The 15,073-nt window shown below is 39.2% G+C and overlaps 1 protein-coding gene across 1 annotated transcript in view; it reads left to right on the forward strand.

Annotated features, from left to right (window-relative positions):
• The first annotated feature begins 1,441 nt into the window (after window positions 1-1,441).
• Window positions 1,442-15,073, forward strand: part of LOC5570723 (heparan sulfate glucosamine 3-O-sulfotransferase 5) — a 195,326-nt gene continuing 181,694 nt past the window's right edge. Inside the window, exon 1 of the mRNA XM_021843852.1 lies at window positions 1,442-2,194. The gene's annotated coding sequence lies outside the window, so the exon portion shown is untranslated. The remainder of the gene's footprint in view (window positions 2,195-15,073) is intronic.

Consider the following 15,073-nt stretch of genomic DNA (forward strand, 5'->3'; position numbering starts at 1 on the left):
ATCGAATGTTTAGCTATGAGAATGTATTGGTGTGTACCATGCACATGGGAGGAAAAATCACCCGCCAAAGAAAATCCTGCCATTGATAGTATGGAGAGCGTAATGCCGATGGTCCTTCTTGATGTAGAGAGAGAAGACCACGCGTACTTTTAAGCTTGCCGGGGTGGTTTGAGAGCGGCCATCTGAGAGTTTTGCTGTTCCGAGGCAAATGTTCTTGTTCTCCTGGAAAAAATGAACTGCCCGTGACACATAGTAAAGTGTTCTTCTCTGATACTGTTAGATAGGGGAGCATGGTAAAAACTACATCTTTAAAATTGTGGGTTGTTCTTAAGATTGTTTTCTTATTCATTTCCATATAGAGTCAAGTGGGAAGAAAAGTTCCTTTTAAGATTTCTGCTTTAATTTAAAACAAATACTATAAATGTCGTGATGGTTAAGTGGTCATGCACAAATTACGTCACGCTCCAAGGGGGGGGGGAGTAGGTCGAGCCATGCGTGACAAGCCTTACAAAATTTTCGGAGGACTTATACAAAAAGTGTGACAAAGGGGGGGGGGGGTCGAAAAAGTTGAAATTTAGCGTGACATAATTTGTGTACCATCCCTAATGTGCTGTTGAAGAAAGCGACTTACACTTCAAATTTAACATAATTACTAGAGATTAGGAAAAGTTATAGCTGTCCGTTAGTTTTAGGCGTGAACATTTCAATTTTCGGTCGAAGTTTCAATGTATGGAACAAAAAAAAAATCGAATATTTTTATTTAAATGCATACGCCTGCTTTGAAAAGTATAGTCAACTCTCACTTACTCGATATTTCGTATCACGATATCGAATTAGACCATAGTAAAAGTTGGGTTTTATGGCTACCTTGATGGTCCCAAAGATCGCAGTTGCACTGGTTGTATTCTGTAACTCGATACCTCGCTACTCGATGGTCCCATCAATATCTAGTTAGGGAGAGTTGACTGTATTAGATTTTTCATTATTGTTTGGAAACAATGCTGTTGTAATTCACTGGTTGGGTTACCAATATCCCATATGATAAAGTGACTATCGTGTTGTGCATGTCATCTCCATGGACCAATGTCAGTGTGCAAGGCTGTATTCTAAGATAACTTGATATATTTCCTTTACTGGAATAAAACCTTAATCTTCGCTAAAAAAAAAGGCTCATGTAGTTTTTTTTATAGTTTAAGAGTAATTGAACAACATGTTACTCCTGAATGAATTTGTACTACCACCCTCCAGATCAGAGCAAATTCTGAATGATTGTTTCATATACCTTTGCAAGGGACAACGAAAACGCTAAAGCTCCGGACGCTTTCCAGATGAACTTCAATATATTTCGAGAGAGCGCGAGAGTGAGCTTGGAAAGCAATAGTCGCTGCTTGTCGTATATTAGACACTTTCTTCCAAAGGCTGCCATCAGAGTCGACTGATTATTAGTATCGCTAGCAGTGTGGCTGGCATTATTCGGTTATTACATAAAATATGGGAAAAGGAAAATTGTTTCATTACTGTTCGTATGTGCGCTGATAGTTTTCTTTGGCAAGTGCGATTTTCTGTGCAGACGCGCTCTGAGTGTGTGATCTAGAATGCCGAAATAATCTTCGATTAAATACGATAGCAACAAAGGAAGAGCAGCTTACTGTTCCAGCAAGAGGGAAAATTTTGGCTCAAATCTTGAGAGCTTTGATGTGGAATTGGTGATTCTTTCACTAAGTGTTATCCATCGAATGGTGTTCTCTTTTTCCCCAAATGCAATGAAAGGAAAAGAGGAATATTTTTGTCCTATTGTGCCCGTGAAAATTTCTAGCCGAAGGCTGCCCATTGTTTGTCTTGCCGTGGAATAAGCTTCATCACCGTGGGTAATGTGTATAGCTGAAATGCCCTTGGATCAAAGTGGAAAATATGAAAATTCGTCTCAGCTCACAAATTCTTGTTCTGTGAACTGAGGGAAAATCCCCAAGAATACGAAGAAGTGTGTACGACGTGTGGATGTTTGTGATCAATAAAAACACAAGGAAGAGAATATAGAAACAGCAGCAGAGTGAAATCGTGAAGCTGATGTGTGAGCAGGGTGAAAAATCTTGCCCTTTTTGGTGATTCTGGCAGCAGATAGAAGCTAGGAAAACAGCAAGGCCCGGAATGGTGGCGGGAATAGCAGGAATGCCACCTCTCAGTTAAAATTTAGGTAAATGATAGTTTATTCTGCAGAGCTTTAACTGGTGACGATTTCCTGGAAAAAAAAAACAAGTCTAGATAACAAACGACTGCCCACAGAAATCTTCCAAATAGTGTTATCCTTGATTTCCTTTCATTCTCGGTTGCGTGTCAAAACTCCTTTAGTAATTTATCTCTCTCGCGCTCCCACCACATGTGTCCTCAGAATGAATGTCAGTCCAGACGAGGACGTCAGCGTGTGCGCTCAGGTCATGAAGCATTCTGGATTTATGCATGTGGGAAGCGTAACTACGTATAGGGTATACACGAAGAATGGAGACGAGTGGTTGTTTGAATCCAGTGTGTTGACTGATTTGATTAAGGCATTTGAAATGGTTGGGTTTTTTGGAGTTGTTTGATGCCGAATTTTGTCTAGTTTTTATTGTATTGTTGGGCGATTAGCGTGTTAAATAGTCAAATTGTGAAATTTGAACATTTATATAAAGTTACAGAGCTCCTTCTATTATTTCCACATGGAAAATTATCAAAATTTCGTCTATTTCTTTTTATTTTCTTATGCTTACAGTCGCCTCACTAGTGTAGAACTAGCCCTCGTGTGTTAAAATACACTCTAATAAAGATTTAAAAAAAAAAAAAAAAAAGTCGCCTCACAACTATGGCTAACCCACAGTTATAGATAAGAGTGGGATCGAACTTAGAACATCGTGTCAAGTACATTTGCGACTCATAAAAAACACCAAACCCCGCACGCAGATAAATCACTGTTATACTGTTCTGATCTGTAATATGAGCCGATTTGATTCATTATGAGATTCTATTAGTTAACCATCAAACATTCTCATTACAAAATCAAGGTAGGGTCAAATTGGTGTCGGTCATAGTAATATATTATTTCAAAGATATTGAAGAACATTGTTGTTATAAAATTTTCTGTGAATCCTGCTCAGATTTTTAAAAGGAACATTAATAATAATGTGTGAGATTTGTTTCCAGGATTTGGCCAGAATTTACGTTAAGATTTATTTTCTACACGAGTATGTTAACCAAATTTTTTAAAGAAACCTGCTCGGAATTCGGTTAGGAAACCTTTAAGTTTTCTATTAGAATAACACCATTGAATATATATAAGACTTGTTCATGATTTCCTGCCCCAGAATCTTTGAGAATCACGTCTTTAATTCTGTGTAACATTTTGTAACATTCCTGCCCAAAATTTTGTTAGAATGTTGCCAAAGAATTGATAACACTGAGGAACACGTTTTGTGTCAAGCACAAAAATTATGTTATTTACTTAATTAAGGATCCATGGCGGTTTAAAAAAATAGTTGTTGAGATATTGGTTACTGAAAATGTAAAATTTGATTATATCACCCAACTTGCATGCATGTTTGCCTTCTTGTATGGCAATATTATTGTGTGTGTAAGGTAAACAATTCGTTTAACAGCGTTTTTAATCTGTGCTAATTCTGTGTTTTTTCCACGTACCTGTGTCTTTTTCTGCGAATTCAACTGTACACTGGACGCATCTTTCGTCGTTTTAACGGTGAAAACTGGAGTTCAACGATTATCTGCTTTAACTGAGCTGAATTTCTTAAAATATAGCTACATCTCAAGAGTGAACGGCTTCAACTATCAGCGATGGAGTCTATTTGCTTCGCTTGCACCAACACCGTCAAGAAGGAAGATGAGATATTATGCAATGGTTTCTGCAGATCTTCATTCCATCTGCAATGCGTGCATCAGTCCGAGGAAATTCGTAACACGATAGCTGATTGCTCTCAACTGTACTGGATGTGTAAGGCCTGTCCGAAAATGATGGGGAACGCTAATTTTCGTCAGGCAATATCGTCCACCAACAATGTCATCAGTTTAATGACCGACGAATACTCCAAAGCACTGAATGAATTGAGGCAGGAAATTGCAAATAACACCTTCAAAATCAACACTATTCTACAACGTACCCCACTACCATCAACACCACATATACCTCGATCGCAACTTTCAGTACCGTCGAGAAAACGTCCTCGGCTAATTGCCGATGATTCATCTCACCACGATAACACATCCGTCGGTACTAGGGAGCTTGCCCCTGACGAATCCATTCCGCTAGCCGCACCTCGAAAAGCTGATCACTTTTGGTTGTATTTGTCCGGCTTCGATCCACAAGCTACAGTGCCACAGATAGAAAAGTTGGTGAAGAACAATCTCAACACTGACAAATCGTTTGACATTGTCAAATTAGTGCCAAAAGGGAAAACTTTGGATGAACTTACGTTCGTTTCTTTCAAAGTTGGCATGGATTTGCAGTTGAAAGACACCGCACTATCCGGCTCATCGTGGCAGAAGGGAATTATCTTCCGTCAGTTCGATTTTAATCACTCCACATACACTCGTCAAACGTTTCGCTTCCGACCTTCACCAAGAGACGACCATTCACAACAATCACCAAACATCACATCGTACCATCAATGAACGATCCTCCGCACAGCTCCGAAACACACAACACACTACCACTCCACGGGAAACGATTACTCTGTACTATCAGAACGTCCGCGGACTTCGAACCAAAACAAACGACGTTTTCTTAGCATTGTCTGAAAGCGACTATGATATGATTGCTTTCACGGAAACTTGGCTCAACAACGATATTCACAACTCAGAACTCACACACAACTTTACGATCTATCGTTGTGATAGAAATGCCAGCAACAGCTGTTTTCAGCGTGGTGGTGGTGTGCTGATCGGCGTAAGAAATTGTTTACAAAGTACGTCTCTCACTATTGCGGAATGTGAATGTTTAGAGCAAATCGTTGTTCGCATCACACTACCAGATTTCGATTTGTTTGTTTGTGCGATCTACCTACCACCCAACAGCGATACCATTCTATACGAACAGCACTCTGCTTGTGTTCAACATTTGCTGGGTCTCGCCGGCGATCATGGTCGTGAGGTGGTTATCGGTGACTACAATCTCCCCCACTTGTGTTGGATGTTTGATGAGGAAATTAGCTCTTTCTTGCCGGTGAACGCTTCAACTGAGCAAGAATTAGCCTTGATTGAGTCAGTGGTTGGCTGCGGTCTACATCAAATTAATCACTTGACTAACGCTAATCGGAGGCTTCTTGATCTGGCGTTTGTTAACGATGATAAATATGTGGAGCTATTGGAGCACCGCAACCGTTGATGAAAATGGACAACCACCACAAACCCTTTGTTTTGAAATTTGAAAGTACCATGCGTAGCGAATGTGATACTTTGGACCCCTTCGATTTTGATTTCAAACAATGTGACTTCTCATCGCTCAATGAACAAATAGCTGCAGTTGAATGGAATGAGTACCTTAATGGATGTCATATTGATGAAGCAGTGGCAATATTTTATGATCAGGTGTATGGAATTCTTCGTGAGATTGTTCCGTTGAACCAGAGACGTCGAGGTATCGGAAAAAGGCAACCCTGGTGGAATAATGAACTACAACGTCTACGTAACCGACTGCACAAGGCTAGGAAACGTTATTTTCGTTCGAAAAATGAACAGCACAAAGTTGAACTGCGTGACTTAGATAGCGAATACAACTCTTTGCATGCACGACGCTTTAGCTGTTACATTCGTCGCACGGAGGAAAATATTAAGCATGATCCGAAATCGTTTTGGTCGTTCGTGAGAAGTAGCAGGCAAACAAATAGCATTCCTCAACATGTTTTTTACAAGGACGTGAACGCCGAAACACCATCTGATTCGGCAAATCTGTTCTCGTCATTCTTTCGAAGTGTGCTAAGTAATAACCGATCACCTTCGTCTGAAGAGTACCTGAGCAGTTTGCCACGATACGATTTGAACGTTGCTGTTTTCAACTTTTCGACGAGGGATGTGTGCTGCAAGCTGCGAGGAATAGACGACTCAAAGAACGCTGGACCTGACCGCCTTCCTCCTCTCTTCGTCAAAAACTGTGCTGACTCGCTTACTGTTCCTGCGACTATTCTCTTCAACCGTTCATTGTCCGAAGGAACATTCCCGTGCGTCTGGAAAAATGCTGCTATTACTCCCATACACAAATCGGGTAATATGAACAACGTCGAAAACTACCGTGGCATCTCCATTCTGAGTTGTCTGCCAAAAGCTTTTGAAAGCCTCATTCACGATTCCCTCTACCCTCACGTGCAGCACATCATCTCTGAGTTCCAACATGGCTTTGTGAAAAAACGGTCAACAACTTCAAATTTAATGTCGTATGTGTCTTCGTTGGTGAAAGCGATGGAGAAGCGCCAACAAATCGACGCGGTCTATATTGACTTTACGAAAGCATTTGATAGAGTACCGCACTCACTGTTGGTGAAAAAATTAGATAAAATGGGTCTGCCCTCTTGGTTGACACGATGGATACTCTCGTACCTCACCGAACGCAGCGCTCATGTAAGTTCCGATCCCTTTGAAATTACATCAGGCGTCCCCCAGGGGAGCCACCTGGGTCCGCTGTTGTTTGTGCTGTTTGTCAACGACCTTTGCGAAGTTATTAAATCCCAAAAACGAATGTTCGCGGACGATTTGAAATTATTTCGTGTGGTTTCATCGTTGACTAATTGTTGCGCTATGCAAGCTGATATTGACGCCTTGGTGAGATGGTGCATGCTGAATGGAATGGAAGTGAATGTTCAAAAATGTTGCGTCATCACTTTTAGCCGAAAGAGGAATGTGATTGACTTTGGATACAGAATGTCGGCAACTAATATCACCAGAGTCAACACTGTAAAGGACCTCGGGGTTCTATTGGACAGAAAATTGAATTTCGCTCAGCACATAGCTGCAACAACTGCCAAGGCATATGCGGTACTTGGATTTATCAAACGCAACACTCAGGAGTTTGAAGATGTCGTTCAGCGCAACTTTATTCGTTACGCGCTTCGTCGGCTACCATGGACTGATCCAGTTCGACTTCCACCGTACGAGCATCGATGCGCCTTGGTTCATCTAGAAACTTTGGCTTGCAGGAGGGTTTTGCTTCAACGCTTGTTCGTGTTTGACATCTTAAGTAACAACGTAGACTGCTCAGTGCTGTTGACCAACATCAATTTAAATGTGCCCGCTAGAACTACTCGACAAGCTGATTTTCTCCGGTTCCCTGTGCATCGTACATTGTTTGGACAGAACAATCCGTTCTATGTTTGTTGTCGTCGTTTTAACGAAGTATCTGACAGATTTGATTTTAATATGTCTAAGTTAACATTCAAAAGAAGTATTAGTTCATAAGTATCAGTCTGTGCGACTTGTTCGAAGACATGTAATAATAAATAAATAAATAAATTTATTTGCTAATTTGCCACAGAATTCAAATTTCGTGTGTGTAACATACAGGGGATAGGCAAAATGATTGCGATAGGCTATAGCGAACATATATGTCCCGCGAAACGCTGGACACCCTGTCAGATCTCGTTCCCAATTAAACATTATTCGTATTGGATGTGTATTCTACAAACATTTTTGGTCTAAATCATGATCTAATTTCTCAGTTTAGTCAAACAATTAGATTTGACGCAGTAATATAATGTTGAAAATTGAGTAGTCCCGAAACGCGGGACGTCTGGTCACCTTACGATAGGCAAAATTTTGCCTAAGTTCAAATGCTTAAAACTTTATGAAAAATGGATAAAATTATATGCATCCTGAAGCAGTCGACGGCAAATTTGGTCTAGTTTCAGAAACTTGCTTAGTCATGCATTTTGGCCACAGGACACCGGAGATGTTCCGGATTTTCCAAATGGCATATTTTCTGTCGCTTGTAATTTTGTGCTGTGTGAAGTTGTATAGATGTTCACAATTTTCCTAGAAACTACAATTAATAGAAAGTTGATAGGGTAAATCGGGATAATGCGCCCTAACCGGGAAATACGCCCCATTTAATTTTCAAGAGATTGAGGCTTCTTTAACACGTAAATATGATTACACATCTTAAATATCCACGAAAAAATGATGTTGCACTTATTAGACCTTTGAGAAGTATGAAAAACCATTAGATATTTCAAAAATATCTAAAATCAGCTTTTTGGCGCAAACTTTCTAAACCGATAAGCATGCCTCGTTGTAAATTAATCCCTTCGTTTACTAATGTACTTATTACGAAAACTTTTACCGGAAGACGACTGCTAATAGACCCTTTTAAGGCTAAGTAGCCCGTCATTCGTTTTGGCTACAATGATGACTTTTCAGCTTGCATTTCAGTGTGATAAAACTCAGTCTTGATAGTTTATATTGTCTTGGAAATTTATCACTGCACGGCGTACGCTAACATGCATAAACCCAGTAAACACACAATCGTATATGATAGGATTAAAGAGTACAAATGTGGAGGCGATATACGTACATTTTGCATGCAGCTTAATGGCGCATGTACGTATATCGCCTCCACTTTTGTACTCTTATGCGCTATCGTATACGAGTTTGTGTTTACTGGGAAATATACTGATACTTTTTCAGCTGTGTCAGTGCAAAACCAACTGATTTTCTTTGATTCGAAATCGTGAGATGAATTAGCAACAATCATCAACGACGCGTACAAATTTCAATGACGGCCTACTTCGCCTTAAGCTTAGCAGGTGGTGGAATTTCTCTTGGACCATTTGTACAACGCACAGTGCTTCCAAGGGCCTAAATTCGTGATCGAAAATGTTGTGCATCCGATAAATTGGTTTTAGAGTTATGATGTCTTCAGAGAAGTTGTTCGGGATGTAGAAGCCTTTCTAAGAAAGAATTATTTTTGTGAGATTGATTATCACTTTTTGGCAAAAGTGAAGATTTGTGTCTTCGGCAAAGTTGTAGTAAACTTCACTACATGAAAATTTTCTGAATACACTTTAGCTCTATCTATTGAATTTTAAGAGATATGGGTCATTTTTTGTGAACGACCCCTCGAAACTAGTTTTTTGGTTATCTTTTTTTGGGGTATTTTTGAAATTTTTCTTATGTTCTACAAAGTTGTTTGAATTGGTAAAATACACATTTCTTTAGAAGACAACAAAACTGCATCTCTTATATTTTAGGAGTAATATAGTATTTTATATTAAAAAATCTACTATTTCACGTTACTCCAACATTTGCAGGGGCAGATTGGAGCAACCGTTTTAGCTTGCATATGAAATAGTAACTCAACAGTTACCAAATCCATGGTCTGGTATCTGGAACCGTAACAGTATGGGCATCAAACTTCAAGATTTTCAAAGATGATGCTACCCGAAGCATTTTCAGCACCACCAGTTGCCATGACAATATGGGTATAAATCATCAAGAAGATGAATCATTGAAGATGATGCATTGGAAGCAGGGCAACCTATTTTTATGACCATTGTATAAAAGGTTCCAGGTGCCCTGGGGGAAGTGACCAATTAGGAACATGTCTGGAACCATATCAAGATTTTCGAAGGGTACGCTCTAGGGAGTGTTTCCAGATCCACCGGCTGCCAGACTACTGTGTAACAGGTTCCAAGTTCCCCCGGGGGATGTGGTCGTTTTCCAATTTGGCCCCTTCACAGCTAAAAAAATGTTGTAAATTTAAGTTTATTTTCATGCACATATTTGGAGAAAAATAAACCTAAATTTCAACGACCAATCCATTATTTTTTAATCAAATTCACTTTAAATTTACACGATCATGTAATATTCAACCATTTTAAGTTGAAAATTGTATACATATTCATTTAAGTTTACATGATGCTGTAACAACATACGAATTTCATTTATTTTTAAAGTATACTTGAATTTACATCACATTGAAAATTAAATATTTTTTCTGTGTTCTCTAGCGACCCCTAGAATTTACTATAGAGTGGTTATTACATCTTGTGTTTCTGAAAGTGCTCTACATCCCCCAATGCACATAGAAACTACTGCTCTTCTTTTTTTTTTTTGTTGGGATTTGAACCACTGCGACCATTAATTGATCTATTGTGGTAAACTACTGCTCATGGTGGATGATGATTTTAAAATTGCTTCCAAAAGCATGCATTTTAAAAATATTGAAGTTTGTTACCCATATTGATATGATTTCATACACGTGTCCTTCGGGGTATCTCAAACCAACTATACAGTAATCATGGCAGCCAATAGTTCTAGAAGTGCTTTCAGAAGCATCTCCTTCTAATATCTTGATAGTTGATACCCATATTGATGTGATTCTGAACAAGCCTTGGATTGGCCATATCCCCCGGGGCACCTGGAACCTACTCTAGAGTTTTCATGCCAGTCGTCGGTTCTGGAGATGCTTACGGATTTAAAACTTTAAAAAATCTTGAAGTTTGATACCCATATTGATATGGTTCCGAAAATGTTCCTAATTGGGCACTTCCTATAATGCACCTCATGGTTTTGAATATGCTATCGAACGCATCATCTTAATGTTTGATGTCCAATGTAGCTCCGGATAATATATACATGATAGGAAATACAAACATGACTAACCATATTTTCCGGAACCAGTTTTACAGAAATAGCCATATTTCAGAAGATTTTTAACGAATCTTAAGGTGATTATAGAACGAAGCCACACCTCAAATTTTCAAGAGCACAAGACTTTGGAACCAAACAGCGCTCCGCGTAGAAAATCTATCCCATTGGTCACCACCAGCAAGCAAGTAATTTGATTGGTTTTCAACGCGATCTAATGTCAGATACTCTCGTCTTGTGCACCTGAAAATTCGAAGTTTGGCTTCGTTTTATAATCACCTTAATGCGTCCGCCGGTATTCGAATTCCTATTACAGTCGATATATCCACACCTCGATATTGTGCATTCAGATTAACTTTAGACCGAAGTTCATAAGAGAAATGAAATATCACCGAAAGTTCGCCGAAGTTCGGCGTCGGCATTCTACCGAAGTGCTACGCCGACAAAGGCAATCCTTATGCGTCGGCGAAGCACCAAATTAGAATGCCGACGCCGAACTTCGCCGAAGTTTTGACTGCCGAACTTCTAATTGTCACTCGAATTGTCAATATCTCTCCCTATGTCGATGATTTTTTTTTGTCCCTTCAATCTGCATACATTTTCTGTCTCTCCGTATCTCGATATCTCTATCAAGGCGGGTTCAGCTTCTCCTAAGGTGATACATTATACTCACTTTGTGGAGAAAATCAGGAAGGGTAGGTGAGGAAGGGCTGGCCGTTTTGTTTACAAAACATCTGAGACACGTAGTCGGACAATTGACTTTTGATTGGTTGGAGAAACAGTGTTATCAAGAATTATTCTAATACGGTCGCACCTGCTTCATGTGTGCTCTATACGTCTTTCTCTTTTTTCTACAATTTCATTTACACTTATGGCAGCACGGTAAGTTTTAGTTTCAGCATCTTGTGGGTCAGGCAGTAATGTCTTCTGATTGCTTGGAGTAAAAGTACTTTTATCTCTCTTTTTGACTATTTCGTTCGCACTATTGGCAGCACGGTTAGTTTCAGTTTTAGCGTTGTCTAGGCCAGGCAGTAATGTTTGTAAACAAAACGACCAGCAAGTTAAAGATGGCCTCCTAGCCACTTTCGCCAAGTGAGACCACCTTACTCTGGCTACAGAGTACAATGAACCAGCCTTGATCTCTATATGGGGCTCTGCACAAAAATCCGTCGCTCTCCTTATTTCTTGCATGAACAACAAGTAAATAAACAACAAGGCCAGTAAACGTCAAAATCCCATACAAAATCAACAGTGCAGAGGCCTATTTCGATGTGTTCCTGTTGATTTTTTGTTCCCAATGATCTCTCCGTATGTCGATATGACCACAATTCGCGACTACGAAACAAAAAAAGATTTACAAAGCACTGGCACCAACGGAAAACCTCGTAAGGAACTGTCATCGTGTGCGTGAAAAAAAAGCAAAAAATATATCGCGCCTTGTTTTTCTCACAGAAAACCGAAGAAAACATCAGCAGCTTCGTAGTCGCGAATCAAAGGTGACTAGACTAGATTTTAGTGAATCAAAACAATTTTGGAACGTTAGATGACGTCCGCTTGTTTATTGTTTTCCTGGCAACGGAGTGATTTTCAATCTAGTATTCATTAAACATTTGTTCTTTGTCTCGATCTCTCCTTATCTCGATGTTCCCTTCGATATCGCGATGTAGAATGGCGACTGTAGTTCTAGTTTCTAGGAAAGCTGCAAACATCTATACAATATCACACCGCACAAAATTACAAGCGACAGAAAAAAATGCTATTGGACATAACCTCGGAAAATCTGGAACATCACCGGTGTCCGGTGGACACTATGCATTAGACCTGTTCATATTTGAAAAAAATGTCTGGAAATCTACCAGTCAAGTAGTATTCTGAATTCTCATGCTAAGTACAATGTCTGGTAAAATTTTCAGCTCATTTGATAAAGATTTCAATGTGCTTCAAGTTAAAAATGCGATTTTGAGCTTATATCAAGGTTTGAAAAATCATAACTATCATTTGAAAAATCAAAACCACTTGCTATTACCACTATTTATACTAATACAATACAGTATATTTTAAAATGATAATACAATTACAGTACAATATATTGTTTTGAACAGTTCACTGTATTGTATATGAGATTTAGCCAATATAATGTATGGGTGGTTAAGTATCGTAACAATACAAATATAGATATTTTCTCATATATATATATTTTGAAAATTCAATACGATATATTGTTCATGTATTGTCTTGACTAGCAATTCGTGTATTGTTGTACAATACAAAAACAATTCAACGAATTGTATTGCAATTAGTGGTGAAAAGCATAGAATATGTATTTTGAATAGATTGTCCCCCAACTTACCGCATATTCGTGCCAACAGTAGTAAAATAATTTAACTCCTATAGAAGTAAAGATATTTATCATGGTTGCATTCGTCGTTACAGCTAATGTCAAGTGACTTCTACAAAACTACTTATTTTTACTCTTTGAATATTTTTCACCCAACATTTCTTGCTTTCTGAACTTGTTTTGTTTACTTCTTTCATACAAGCTACACAGAAAACAGCAACAGTTGTTTTACGCGAAAATAGGAATTTGACTAAAATTGAAAAGTATAAAACCAATAAAAAACAATACAGTGTTCTGTAACAATATATTATATTGTTTTTGAATTGTATATTCAAACAAGAATAATGTTGCTTCGACATTCAATTACAATACGCTGTATTGTATCCAATACGTTATATCTATCTATATAAATAAAAATGGAATGATGTTTGTATGTCACGAAATAACTTGAGAACGAGTCAACGGATTTACCTGATTCTTTCACTGTTGCATTCGTCTAGGGTTCCGACGTGTTCGTACGTAGAAAAAGTTTAGGAAAGTTTTCGGAATAGTCTTAAACACTGGAGAAAACTAATGTGTCATTTTGTATGGGAGATTGCATGCCAATTTTTCAACAGCCTACTTGATGGCAAGACGAAGTTTGCCGGGCTCACAAGTTGTACATAAAAGGTTTATTCCATTCACTGAACGGTATGTTTTTATACGGGCGTTAGCATTGCTTTTTCTTTCCGATTGATGATTGTTTTGATCGCATTTCATTGACGATTCAGAACGATTTGAAAACAATCATCATCATCGACTGAAAAAAAAAGCAGTGCTAACGTGTTCATTTTTTACATTCCTCAAAGCTCACGATGGTGCTTTTGCTCCCCTTGCTCCCCCACAGCGGATTTACATATGTGCTTCCTAATTTCCTATTTTTTACAATTTATTTTCGTAAGATAAATTGTAACTTTCAACAGGATTGAGTTATAGATATGCGTAATCATTATGTTCTGGAAATTAAAAATCCGAAATTTTCATACGGGTATGTTTTTTAGAGAGAACACTTCCTAAAAATAGTGATTTTCAAGAATCTCGAAGCACAAACCTCAACCAAACTATGTTAAAAGTTGCTCCAATCATGTAATCGTGCTCGACACAAGTTCGTAGATTTGAATCAACTACTGTGTAGAGGTATTTTCAATAATTTTTGGTGTTCCGTTCGGTAGTTATGATTTGTTATAGATTGAAATTAGCCTAAAAATACATAATTGATTTGAAGCACACTTTTTTTCTCCAAATTGATTGAAATTTTGACCAGAAGTTCATTTTAACATGAAAAATCAAAATATTGGTTGACTGGCAGATTTCCCGACATTTTCGAAAATATGAATAGAACTACTATGCATCGCCAAGCAAATTCCTGAAACTAGACCAAATTAGAAGGGATTGAACGTAATTCTAGACTTAAAACTCACTTTTGTAGAACATTGTAATACTATAAAAAACAAAGCAAACGGTATGTTCGGCTTCATTAAGAGGTGCAGCAACAATTTACATGACTCTTATACTATTAAACTATTGTACCGTAGAGGGGAGAGGGGCTATTGCACATCGCATCCTCCAGGTTAGCTGCGTAGCCATGCAGCAACGAACATCGATGACACGCTTAGGGGGGTCTATCAAAGTAGCATGCTGGCGCTTTGCCAGCTTCCCAGGTGATCCTCACCTCCCATTGTCCGCTGAAGGCGGGCAGGGTCGACCACTACGCCCGCGCCCAGCTGCACCGCAGGTATCAAGAACTGATACTGCGGGCTTCGCAATTTGACCTACTGAAGGCTCAGGCCCTATCAGCTAGCACCAGCTGGGATTGCTGACGAAGGGGCCTCCACCTCCCCCGAACAACCAGAGGCTCGTATCCAACCCAGTAGGTCGGCGCCACGACAGCAACGCTACCAGGATGTTCTCCCCGCGGCCACTTAATCGCTGTAAGGGTCGATTTCGACCGTAGGGCACCGGTATGACCTACGTAGCCGACTGCGAACCCTTGGAACACCTGTTGTTTAGCGTCTGCACTAGTCACTCCTCGAGTCTACTCGCCACCTCCTTTGTAGTTCCGAGACGATGTGGGTGATA

Source organism: Aedes aegypti, chromosome 2 (genome assembly GCF_002204515.2).
Source record: "Aedes aegypti strain LVP_AGWG chromosome 2, AaegL5.0 Primary Assembly, whole genome shotgun sequence".
In the NCBI taxonomy this organism is placed as follows: domain Eukaryota; kingdom Metazoa; phylum Arthropoda; class Insecta; order Diptera; family Culicidae; genus Aedes; species Aedes aegypti.